Source organism: Bombina bombina, chromosome 7 (genome assembly GCF_027579735.1).
Source record: "Bombina bombina isolate aBomBom1 chromosome 7, aBomBom1.pri, whole genome shotgun sequence".
NCBI lineage: Eukaryota > Metazoa > Chordata > Amphibia > Anura > Bombinatoridae > Bombina > Bombina bombina.
The window spans coordinates 114,125,996-114,139,517 of record NC_069505.1 but is presented as its reverse complement, the minus strand read 5'-3'; positions in this window follow the sequence as shown (position 1 = coordinate 114,139,517).

Genomic DNA, 13,522 nt, shown 5'->3' with positions numbered 1-13,522 from the left:
ATGCAAATTATGACACTTAGGGAAGTCTCCCTATGTGCGATGCAGGAATCCAGACATGGACCCGTTGCTCAGTGTGCCTAGAGGGATATGGCTGCACCTCACTGATGAGGCCCACAATAGGCCGAAACGTACGTCTGGGGTTTTGCTGTATCTCTCATTCAGAGAGGGATTGCCTGGTATTTCGGAGCTGGACTGTACTGTGAAGTTAGGATCAGACTGATATGCTTCAGGAAAGTTCTTCTCTGTGAAAGGCACATGTTGGCAAAAAGAGGCTGCTTCTTGGGTGGTAACTAGCCATAGAACAAGCTATTATGCTATTGTTCATTCTCAGGTTGAGCGCTTCTCTCTTTTTATTTATTGTATATACAGTATATATATATATATATATATATATATATACACACAAGTATGTGAAAAGATATATGTACAAATTCTAGCATTAAAAATCATTTATAAAAAAAATAACATGAGATAAAAGCATATCATGACTTCTAGAAATACAAATACACATTAATTTATGTGAAAGTTTCATGTAACAAATAAATATAAAAATATCTTTCTATGAGATATTGTTTGTTGAGGTATAAATCAAGCTATTTCTTGGACATTAACAGATGAGAAATAAAAGATTAGCTTTAGAGAAATGTGCTTGTTCATGGACAGTAATGAAATGGTATAAATAAAGTTGGGAAAAACCTGAATAACTGCAACATCGATGACTCTTAGTTAACAACAGTCCGATGCTCATCGCACCATACTTGACGCACGTGTTTTTTACGTGTTTTTTTTATAAATAAGAGCATTGCATGTGGATCCACGGCAGCGATGTCTGGCGAGCATATTGACGCCTGTGAACGCATCGAGATTGACGCTTTGATAAATAAGCCCCCATATGTTTTATGATTGTAAAAAAAACTGTTAAATGTAAATATGTCCTGAAAATTTTAGAATATGTTTGAATAGATAGATTAATGTATTGTGGGACGTTTGGGGGAAATTGGTTAACATCTAAGTTAAATTTTGTACGTTAAGCCAAATTATGCTCCCCAAAAAACAAGCTTAATGTCACTCATTTGCCTCGTGGGAAACAAAAATCCATGAAACTTCTAGGATAGGTTTGGAAAGTGACAAACTGAGTTTGCGCCAAGTTTCAAGGCAATTGATTGAAGTTTCGGTGAATTTTGGTACATTAAGCTCTTTTTACATTAAGCTGCTTACATTAAATGTTTTAGGATTGTAAAAAAAAAATGTTAAATGCAAATAACTTCTGGAATGTTTTATCAAATTTACTGAAATTTTCAGAATATGTTAGAATAGATAGAATAATGTATTTTGAGAAGTTTGGGGGAAATTGGTTAACCTTTAAGTTCAATTTTGTACGTTAAGCCACATTAAGCTTCCCATAAAACAAGCTTAATGTCACTAATTTGCCTTGTAGGAAACCAAAATCCATAAAACTTCTAGGATAGGTTTGGAAAGTGACAAACTGAGTTTGTGCAAAGTTTCAAGGTAATTGATTGAAGTTTTGGTGAATTTTGGTACATTAAGCTCTTTTTACATTATGCTGCTTACATTAAATGTTTTAGGATTGTAAAAAAATAGTTAAATGCGAATAACTTTTGATATGCTTTATCAAATTTCCTGAAATTTTAAGAATATGTTTGAATAGATAGATTAATGTATTGTGGGAAGTTTGGGGGAAATTGGTTAACATCTAAGTCCAATTTTGTACGTTAAGCCACATTAAGCTCCACAAAAAACAAGCTTAATGTCACTCATTTGCCTTGTGGGAAACCAAATACCATGAAACTTCTAGGATAGGTTTGGAAAGTGACAAACTGAGTTTGTGCCAAGTTTCAAGGCAATTGATCGATGTTATGGTGAATTTTGGTACATTAAGCTCTTTTTACATTAAGCTGCTCACATTAAATGTTTTAGGATTATAAAAAAAATAGTTAAATGTGAATAACTTTTGGTATGTTTTATGAAATGTCCTGAGATTTTCAGAATATGTTTGAATCGATAGATTAATGTATTGTGGTAGGTTTGGTGGAAATTGGTTAAAATCTAAGTTCAATTTTGTACGTTAAGCCACATTAAGCTCCCCCAAAAACAAGCTTAATGTCACTCATTTGCCTTGTGGAAAACCAAAATCCATGAAACTTCTAGGATAGGCTTGGATAGTGGAAATCTTGATTTGTGCAAAATTATGCAGCAATTGATTAACATTTGGCCACTTTTTTACTCATTAAGCCACATTAAGCTCCCCAAAAAACAAGCTTAATGTCACTCATTTGCCTCGTGGGACACCAAAATCCATGAAACTTCTAGGATAGGTTTGGAAAGTGAAAAACTGAGTTTGTGCCAAGTTTCAAGGCAATTGATTGAAGTTTTGGTGAATTTTGGTACATTAAGCTGCTCACATTAAGGGGCCCATTTATCAAAGGGCTTGCGGACCTGATCCGACACTGCAGATCAGGTCCGCAAGACCTCGCTAAATGCGGAGAGCAATACGCTCTCCGCATTTAACATTGCACCAGCAGCTCACAAGAGCTGCTGGTGCAACGCCGCCCCCTGCTGACTCGCGGCCAATCGGCCGCCAGCAGGGAGCTGTCAATCAACCCGATCGTATTCGATCGGGTTGATTTCCGGCAATTCCTGTCCGCCTGCTCAGAGCAGGCGGACAGGGTTATGAAGCAGCGGTCTTTAGACCGCTGCTTCATAAGTTGTGTTTCTGGCGAGTCTGAAGACTCGCCAGAAACACGGCCCTTCAATCTCCGTACGGAGCTTGATAAATGGGCCTGTAAATGTTTTAGGATTGTAAAAAAAATGTTAAATGCAAATAACTTTTGGTATGTTTTATCAAATTTCCTGAAATATGTTTGAATAGATAAATTAATGTATTGTGAGAAGTTTGGGGGAAATTAGTTAAGATCTAAGTTCAATTTCGTACGTTAAGCGACATTAAGCTCCCCAAAAAACAAGCTTAATGTCACTCATTTGCCTTGTGGGAAACCAAATACCATGAAACTTCTAGGATACGTTTGGAAAGTGACAAACTGAGTTTGTGCCAAGTTTCTAGGCAATTGATCAATGTTTAGGTGAATTTTGGTACATTAAGCTCTTTTTACATTAAGCTGCTCACATTAAATGTTTTAGGATTGCAAAAATATAGTTAAATGTGAATAACTTTTGGTATGTTTTTTCAAATGTCCTGAAATTTTCAGGATATGTTTGAATCAATAGATTAAGGTATTGTGGTAAGTTTGGGGAAATTGGTTAACATCTAAGTTCAATTTTGTACGTTAAGCCACATTAAGCTCCCCAAAAAACAAGCTTAATGTCACTCATTTGCCTTGTGGAATTCCAAAATCCATGAAACTTCTAGGATAGGCTTGGATAGTGGAAATCTTGGGTTGTGCAAAATTATGCAGCAATTGATTAACATTTGGCCACTTTTGTACTCATTAAGCTACATTAAGAAATTTTCACATTAAATGTTTTAGGATGTCCCCCATACCAGTGTAGAAGTGGAGATTCCAACTCACACCAAGATGATCAACAAGCAGTGGACATCCTTATTTGATGTGTTTTTATTCTTTTTATCTGTGTAAGTGCAATACGGACAGTGTGTGAACGCTGCACAAATAAATGCTTCTTTGAATCGGAGCTGCGCTTACTCGTGCCCTGTTTTACAGATTATAAAGTTTGAACCTTACCTCGCTTGGACGAAGAACAGCGAACCAAGAACTTTTAGGGTCTATTTTTTTAAAATGATAGTGTTTATTTGAATGCAGACACTTTTTCTATTTTTTTTATTATTTGATCATTTACTACAGATCAGAGTTTGCATAATTTATTTTCTTTCTCCTTAAAAGACCCCAGTAAATACAGTAGATTTTGATAAACAACAAATAAATGATAATCAGACAATGCAATAGTCCCTAGTCTGAACTTCAAATGAGTAGCAGATTTTTTTCTGAAAACAGTTATGTCTGTTTCCGCTCCTCCTGTATCATATGACAGCCATCAGCCAATCACAAATGCATATACATAGTGTCATGAGATGCAGGACACAGTATAGAAGGTACACCGCTATTTTACTGCAGAGCATGAAAGTATACACCTGGTACAATACATCTCACTTAGTTAACTGTGACATAGACAATAATGGACGTAAGCCACGCCCACATCCGGTGACGTCACTTCCCACTCTCATCACATCTTCCCCCTTTTCAAAGGACAACGTATACATTTTTTTTCATTTGAATACAACAAATAACAAGGTATACAAGAAGCATACAACAGTTTTGTATAGTATATAACAAATAACAAGTTAAAGAAAATATCTATATAAACAACATGAATTACATCCTGACTTGAAAATCGGGTTATACTACCCTAGTCCACAGTGACCATGGGATTATTCTGCCCATACTTCCGGTCACTGCTCTAACTAGTGCTAATCCCGATATTGGGCGGGAAGTTTCAGCACTCTTCCACTTGATGTAACTCTACATGAACTGTCCTCTGATACAGAAGATGGTGATTGAGAGTCTGCTGGAGGCAAAGATATATCCCCGCTGTGATCTTGCTGAGGGGAAGGCACCCCTCTTAGAACAGGGGATCCCACCGGCGGTGGTACTGAGGCATCCAGTTTCAAACACTCAGGTACAGGCTGAAGATGTTTTCGATTTTGACGTGTAACTGTCCCTCCATCAGTAAGGACTACATAAGACCTTGGTTCTGAAGAGCGTCCAATTACCGTAGCAGGCGTCTTCCATTTCTTCTCATCATCCAGTTTAATTCTGACACTTTGCCCCGCATTCAGCTCCGGCAAGGGCCTCACAGAGTGTCTCCTGTTGTAGAATAATCGATAGCCCCTTTTTGCCTCTTCATCCCTCCTAAGGACCTCGTCCCGATGAATAGACATAGTTGGCTGGAAGACACCCACAGAGGGTAAGGTGGTGCGAATCTGGCATCCTAGCATCAGCTGTGCCGGGCTAATCCCCATAGCTTGAATGGGATTCGCCCTATAGGACAAGAGGGCCAGCTGAAAGAACTGAACTCTGTGGAAACAAACTGCATTCCGTTATCACTCATCAACTCCATTGGTATGCCCCACCGGGCGAACAAGCTCTCGAGAAGAGTGATAACGTCTTGACTTGTGATTTCATTCAAGGGTTGCAATCTCCAATTAACTGGAATAGTAGTCCAATCACGACTAGGGTACATTTTCCCGTGGCAGTTTTGCACAAGTCAGCAGCTATTTTCAGCCACGGGCCTGCAGGCTGCAGAGTAGAAATCAAGGGCTCCCTTCTCTGAGTAGGCCGGCGTTTCCGGCAAAAAGGCACATTTAGACACATGGCTTGCAATGTCGGACCGATCCCAGGCCACCCATACTAAAGACCGCCTGCTCCCATAACATGTCCGCCGGCTCTGAGGCCGCTGACAGAAAATCAACCCAATTGAACTACGATTGAGCTGATTGACACCCCCCTGCTAGCGAAATCTGCAGGGGGCGGCATTTATCGATGTGCAGCGGAGATGGATACGCTACATTGTAATCATGTCCGCCTCGCACTATGATAAATCTACCCCTCTTTCTGAATCATAACAGTATAATTTGAGTTGAGTGTCCCTTTAAGTCCCTTAGCACTGAATTTCGTTGTATTTATTTACTATGTAATATTCCTTTATGATTCCACTCAATGTATAAAACAAGCTTGAAATCAATTTCATGTCCCTTGAAAATCTTAGAAATCCAAATAAAAAGAATATCATAGTCTGTTTTAATTTTAAAAAAATGTCCTGCTCAACTAGTTATTATATTTTACAAAATGAGACAACCTTGTATTACAATTTGTGTTATGAGATGAGATGTATGCATATAAAACTTGGGGAACCGGTTAGGATCCTGATTCCTATGCATCCAACAGTAAATTAAAAGGTAAACTTCCGTGATTCAGATAGAACATGCCAATTTTTGTCAACTCATCTAATTTACTTCTATTGTCTAATTTGCTTTGCCCTCTTGGTATCCTTTAATTGAAAAGCATACATAGGAAGACTCGGGAGCAGCAATGCAGTACTGGGAAATAGCATGCTGATTGGTGGCTAATATATATGTCTGTAATTATGTCTGTTGGCTCACCTAATGTGTTTAGCTAACTCCCAGTAAGTGCATTGCTGCTCCTTCAACAAGGATACCAAAGGAATTAAGTGAATTTGTTAATAGAAGTGAATTGAAAAGCTATTTAAACTTGTAATGCTCGATCTGAATAATTAAAGAAAAAAAAATGGGTTTCATGTCCACTTAAAGGACATGAAACCAAGATTTTTTTCTTTTCATGATACAGATAGAAAGTACAATTTTAAATAACATTCAATTTACTTCTATTATCTAATTTGCTTCATTCTTTAGGTATCCTTTGCTGAAGAAATATCAATGCACATGAGTGAGCCAATCACATCAGGCATCTATGTGCAGCCACCAATCAGCAGTTACTGAGCCTATTTAGATATGCTTTTCAACCAACGATATCAAGAGAATGAAGCAATTTAATAATAGAAGTAATTGGAAAGTTGTTTTAGATTGCATACTCTTTTCTGAATCATGAAAGAAAAAATTGAGGTTTCATGTCCATATAAGTTCCTCTTGGAGTCACAAGTTTACTCTACCTCTCTATCAGTGCATAAAATCATCTCTCAGTATAAACAATGATGATAGCAATACCGAACTACTACTGATTTTCTAAGTCAGGGCTACCCATACTGCAGCTTGTTTTTTTCAATGTGTATTATGAGATAAGACGTGTGCATATAAACCTCGCCCATACTACAGCCTGCAGGCCACATCCAGCCCACCAAGGTTTTTTTTTATGTGGCTCATTTGTTACTACTTATATTAAAACAAAAAGCAGGTGTATTTGTACAAAATCTTGTAAATCTGTACAGTTAAATTTATTAATAGTAACTCATTTCCTAAAATGAGATTAGAATCTAATTTTGATCTAAAGCATTATTTTGAGAATAGTTTAATGTGGTGCTCGGCCAATCCCACTATTATTTTTCAGCGATCGTTTATACAGATTTTTGGGTGCCCCTGGCCTAGGTGATTGTGATCAGGAAGCTTGTGGATTTGATTATCTGGGAAGGTGCCGTCGGCTTGTTCAGGAGGAGAGTGGGGCTATGGCTGTGTATTTCACAGGGCATTCATGGGCAGGGCTACGGCAGTCTCTGGTTTCTTTTATAGAGACCGGGAAACAGATAGAGTAGGTGAATCAACAGTAAGAACAGCTCTCCTAATGAGTGACAATGTCCACAAGACACATGAGAGCTTAGTAAAACTTCTATATCTTTGTGTTCTGTACTGTTCTCTGTGCTTTATCAGTGAATAATCTACTCTTACATGATAATGTTCAGAACAGCATTGGTGCCAAGTAAGAGATGCAGATGGTTAAGTAAGTGGCAAACCTAAACCTATTTCTTATTGTATCCATGATCCTCATATATCATATTGTCAGACTTCATAATGCCCCTCCTATAGCTCTCTATGTCCCTCCTACAGCTCTCAGTGTCCCTCCTGCAGCTCTCTGTGTCCCTCCTGCAGCTCTATGTGTCCCTCCTACAGCTCTCAGTGTCCCACTCCTGCAGCTCTCAGTGTCCCTCCTTCAGTTCTCTGTGTCCTCCTTCAGCTCTCTGTGTCCTCCTTCAGCTCTCTGTGTCCCTCTTCAGCTCTTTGTCCCTCCTATAACTCTCTGTGTCCCTCCTCTCAGCTCTCTGGTGTCCCTCCTTCAGCTCTACTGCGTCCTTCCTATAGCTCTCTGTGTCCCTCCTTCAGCCTCTTTGTCCCTCCATAGCTCTTTGTGTCCCTCCTTCAGCTTTTCTTTGCCCCTACCTATAGCTCTCTGTGCCCCCTCTTCAGCTCTCTGTGTCCCTCCTGCAGCTCTCTGTGTCCCTCCTAGAGCTCTCTGTGTCCCTCCTGGAGCTCTCAGTGACCCTCCTACAGCTCTCAGTGTCCCTCCTACAGCTCTCAGTGTCCCTCCTACAGCTCTTTGTCCCTCCTATAGCTCTCTGTGTCCTCCTACACCTCTCAGTGTCCATCCTTCAGCTCTCAGTGTCCCTCTTACAGCTCTCTGTGTCCCGCCTTCAGCTCTTTGTCCCTCCAATAGCTCTCTGTGTTCCCTCCTTCAGCTCTCACTCTGTGCCCCTCCTATAGCTCTCTGTGCCCCCTCCTTCAGCTCTCTGTGTCCCTCCTGCCTCTCTCTGTGTCCCTCCTGCCTCTCTCTGTGTCCCTCCTGCCTCTCTCTGTGTCCCTCCTGCCTCTCTCTGTGTCCCTCCTGCCGCTCTCTGTGTCCCTCCTACATGCTCTCCGTGCCCCTCCTACAGCTCTCCGTGCCTCCTCCTACAGCTCTCTGTGTCCCTCCTTCAGCTCTCCGTGTCCCTCTTACAGCTCTCTGTGTCCCTCCTTCAGCTCTTTGTCCCTCCTATAGCTCTCTGTGTTCCTTTTTAAGCTCTCTGCATCCCTCCTTCAGCTCTCTGTGTCCTTCCTATAGCTCTCTGTGTCCCTTCTTCTGCTCTCTGTGCCCCTCCTATAGCTCTCCGTGCCTCTCCTTCAGCTCTTTGTCCCTCCTATAGCGCTCTCTGTTCCTCCTTCAACTCTTTGTCCTTCCCATAGCTCTTTGTGTCCCTCCTTCACCTCTTTGTCCTCCTATAGCGCTCTGTGTCCCTCCTTCAGCTCTCTGTGCCCCTCCTTCAGCTCTCAGTGTCCCTCCTGGAGCTCTCAGTGTCCCTCCTGGAGCTCTCAGTGTCCCTCCTGGAGCTCTCAGTGTCCCTCCTGGAGCTCTCAGTGTCCCTCCTGGAGCTCTCAGTGTCCCTCCTGGAGCTCTCAGTGTCCCTCCTACAGCTCTACGTGTCCCTCATTCAGCTCTATGTGTCCATCATTCAGCTCTCTGTGCCCCTCCTACAGCTATCCGTGTTCCTCCTTCAGCTCTATGTGTCCCTCATTCAGCTCTCTGTGTCCATCCTACAGCTCTCTGTGTCCCTCCTACAGCTCTCTGTCTCCCTCCTACAGCTCTCTGTGTCCCTCCTGCAGCTCACCGTGTCCCCCTTGTTTGCACTCTGTGTCCCTCCTGCAGCTCCCCATGTCCCCCTGTTGCACTCTGTGTCCCTCCTGCAGCTCCCCATGTCCCGTCTGTTGCACTCTGTGTCCCTCCTGCAGCTCCCCATGTCCCCCTTTTGCACTCTGTGTCCCCCCTGCAGCTCTCCATGCCCCTCCTGCAGCTCTCTGGGTCCCCCCCTGTTGCACTCTGTGTCCCTCCTGCAGCTCTCCATGTCCCCCTGTTGCACTCTGTGTCCTTCTGCAGCTCTCCATGTCCCCTGTTGCACGCTGTGTCCCTCCTGCAGCGCTCTATATTCCCTGTCGCTCTCTGTGTCCCCCTGGTTAAAACCCGGACACACAATCTGTGACAATCTCACAATATTACTACTACAGATAATACCCAGTGACATGGTTGTGCTTGTGCACTGCATGAAGAGGTATGGAAGCCACGGGAAGCTTGTGACTCTAAAGGGAATTCAGGAACCATGTGAGATGCATAGGAATCAGAGGCCCAATAGTTTCCCTCAGTTTTATATGCACACTTGTTATTTTATAACATTTTGTACTATGAGGTTGTCTTGCTCACAAAGTTTTGTATTGATTTTAATTAAAAGAGACTAAACAATGAGTCTAATTTTGGATAATTATGACTTTGTGGAGCACAAACATAACTTATTTTATACACTGAACAGTACAATTCCTTATTATTATTTTTTTAAATCTTTAAAATTAAAGGGACATGAAACCCAAAAATGTTCTTTTATGATTCGTATATAGAGAATACAATTTTAAACATCTTTCTAATTTACTTCTATTATCTAATCAGTTTCATTCTCTTGGTATCATTTGTTGAAGGAGCAGCAATGCACTAATAGGTTATGAAAGTAGGGATTGCTAAAGTCACAGAATTCACGTTTGTAAGGATTTATCTATCAAGTATTGACCCATTTTAAGGGGCATATCACATTCCAATAGTAAACATAACTTCTGGTAATGACAATAAAAATCATCATTAAAGGGACACTGAACCCAATTTCTTTCTTTCGTGATTCAGGTAGAGCATGCAATTCTAAGCAAATTCCTAATTTATTCCTATTATCAATGTTTCTTCGTTCTCTTGCTATCTTTAATTGAAAAAGAAGGCATCTAAGCTATTTTCTTGGTTCAGTACTCTGGACAGCAGTTTTTGATTGGTGGATGAATTATCCACCAATCAGCAAGGACAACCTAGGTTGTTCACCAAAAATAGGCTGGCATCTAAACTTACATTCTTGCATTTCAAATAAAGATACCAAGAGAATAAAGAAAATTTGATAATAGGAGTAAATTAGAAAGTGGCTTAAAATGTCATGCTCTATCTGAATCACGAAAGAAAACATTTGGGTTCAATGTCCCTTTAAAAGGTCAAAAAAGTGCAACAAGAAAATTGGTCTAAACAGTGCTCTCATACAATGTTCAAGACGTGCACAATCCTGAGACAACCAATGTATTCTCTCATGCAAAGGATAAAGAAGTAAATTTGATAACCAAACTAAAAAAATAAATGATTAATTATTGAATTGAGCCTTCCTCAATACTCACGTACTCATGGAAAATTAAAGGGACATGAAGCCAAAGGGGCATATTTACCAAGGTCCGTATGGAGCTTGATGCCCTTTATTTCCCGACTGCTGCTCCATAACTTGTCCACCTCCTCTGAGGTGGCGGACAGAAATCAACCCGAGTGAATACGATCGGGTTGATTGACACCCCCTGCTAGCGGACAATTGGCCACGAATCTACAGGGGGTGGCATTGCACCCGCAGATCACAAGAACTGCTGGTGCAATGATAAATGCCGACAGCGTATGATGTTGGCATTTATCGATGTGCGGTGGACATGATCGCTACTTCGCATCATGTCCGCTCGCACATTGATAAATATGCCCCAACAAGCTTCTGAGCTATATATTGCAATAGTATTTCCACAATGTATAAGACTGCTAAAACGTGCATGCCCCTAGTCTACCTACCTGCTTTTCAATAAAGAATACCAAGAGAACTAAATTAAATTTGACAACAGAACCTTTCTTAAAAGTGTATGCTATCTTACAAAATACTACTAAAGGCAGATTCACAAAAACCTTCCTCCTTTCAATCACTCTGCGAAAAAGAGTTAAACTTACAAATTAGCGACACCTCCTGGGAACGCTGTTTTAAATCAATCAAAAAATCATCTGTATCTGCCAGCATAGTTGAAACAAACTATAAACTTTTAGCCAGGTGGTATTTAACACCTACACGCCTGCATAGAATATATCCAACCGCCCTCTCCGCTGTGCTGGAGGAAATGTGGGAGCCACGGTACACTGTCTCATATATGGTGGGATTGTCCAGTAATCAGGTCTTTTTGGATTCAAATCGAAACTTACATTAATCAAAAATTTAATCAAATAAAAACACTTGACCCACAGACAATCCTACTTAACAAACTCCCACACTTACATTGCCAGTATAAAACGGGACTACTGCAGTTAATGATTAACAGTGCCAAGAGACTTATACCACGCATGTGGAAAGAAAATGCAAGTCCCCACTATCCAACAATGGTTAGGCGAAATCAAACATGTGTTGACCCTAGAAGAAATGTACTATAGTTTATATAGCAAATCAGATCACTTCACTAACATACTCTTTTTGTGGAACCAGAACATAATCACCAAATTCTAAAACCTGAGTTTGGTTAATAATTAATGAGTTTAAAATATAAAGAAGTCCTTCTATTCTCCCCTATACCCATCCTCCCTTTTCCCTTATCTCTCCCACTCATCCCCCTTTTTTTCCACCCCCTTCTTCTCCCCCCACCTTACTGATATGTAATATATGAGACCCATGAGTGGATATACACCCATTATCAGCTATCTGTCTATGGGATGTATTTATTATGGGTGAATTTATCCACCAATCAGCAAGAACAACACAGTGTGTTCACCAAAAATGGGTCAGCAATCAAACTTACATTCTTGCATTTTAAATTAAGCAACCAAGAGAATGAAGAAAAATTGATAATAGGAGTAAATTAGAAAGTTGCTTAAAATTGCACACGCTATCTGAATCCCGTAAGAAAAAAATTTGGTTCAGTGTCCCTTTAAGTCTACATCTGATACTTTGGAGCTTGGTTAGGAGTCTGAAAATCAGCACCATTTTATTATAAAATAAACATTGTTTTAAAAATACACCCAGATAGGCTATATAAAAGGATCATCTACAAAACATTTATGCAAAAAAACTAGTGTACAATGTCCCTTTAAAGCTAAGTTTAATCAAAGGATACCAAAAGAAAGAGGTGTGTGTGTGTATATATATATATCAAAATAACAAGAGTATTGCATTGAGCAATGATACTTTTTTTATTGGACTAACTATACATTTATAAGATGACAAGCTTTCGGAAGAGTTCCTTCCTTTATCAAGTCTGAAGCAATACTAACCAATTCAATGGAATTTACAGATTGTATCTTAAAACACAGAATAGCTAAGAAGACAGAAAGTGCAGGGAGAGGAGGAGGTGTCGTAAAAAATCATGAGGGGGGCTTAGGTAACAGGCAGACAGTGTCCAGTGTAGGAGAACAGACAGGGGAAATATATAGCTTTACATAGAGCATATACTGACATAAAGTTATATATCAACATTGAATCAATATCTATGGAGATGTGAAATTGTATATACAGGGGGAATACAAAGGTTAAGAAAAGACAAAAGTGTGGACATAGGCTTACCTGTGTACCTATGTATAAAGAATGTGGAATATACAATGTAATTGACTAAATGAAAGTACATTACAAAAAAATTTGATAATGTGTTAAGAATCCAGAGTCCACATTTAGTCCAGAATTAAACAGGTTGAAGTGCATTATCATTTTCATTTCAAAGGTTTTTCTTTCCATGGTGTTATTAAAGTTGCCTCTGAGAATTTTGATTTTGAGGTTTTGGATGGAGTGGTCAGGTTGGGTGAAATGGTGACCAACAGGGGTGCAGTATTTTGTTTCACAGTGGTTTTTGATTGAGTGTCTGTGTAAGGTTCATTCGAAGGTGCAGTTTTTGGCTTGTTTCTCCAATATAGCATCCCATTTCACATGCAGTGCAATGTATCATGTATACCACATTTGCAGATATACATGAATATGCCCCTTTAATGTTGTAAGATTTATTATTGTGATTTGCTGTGCTGCTTTCACAAACGTGTTGACACAGTTTGCAGCGAGCTTTATAGCAGCACTTGGTTCCATTCTGAGTGTTCTTTTTCTCAAGGGGTAGCTTCCTATGTACCAGTTTCTGCTTTAGGTTAGGTGCTTGTCTGTATGCCAGGATTGGGGGTTTTGGAAATATTTTTTTGAGTGTGGGATCCTCTAAGAGTAGTGGCTGTAAGTCTTATGATTT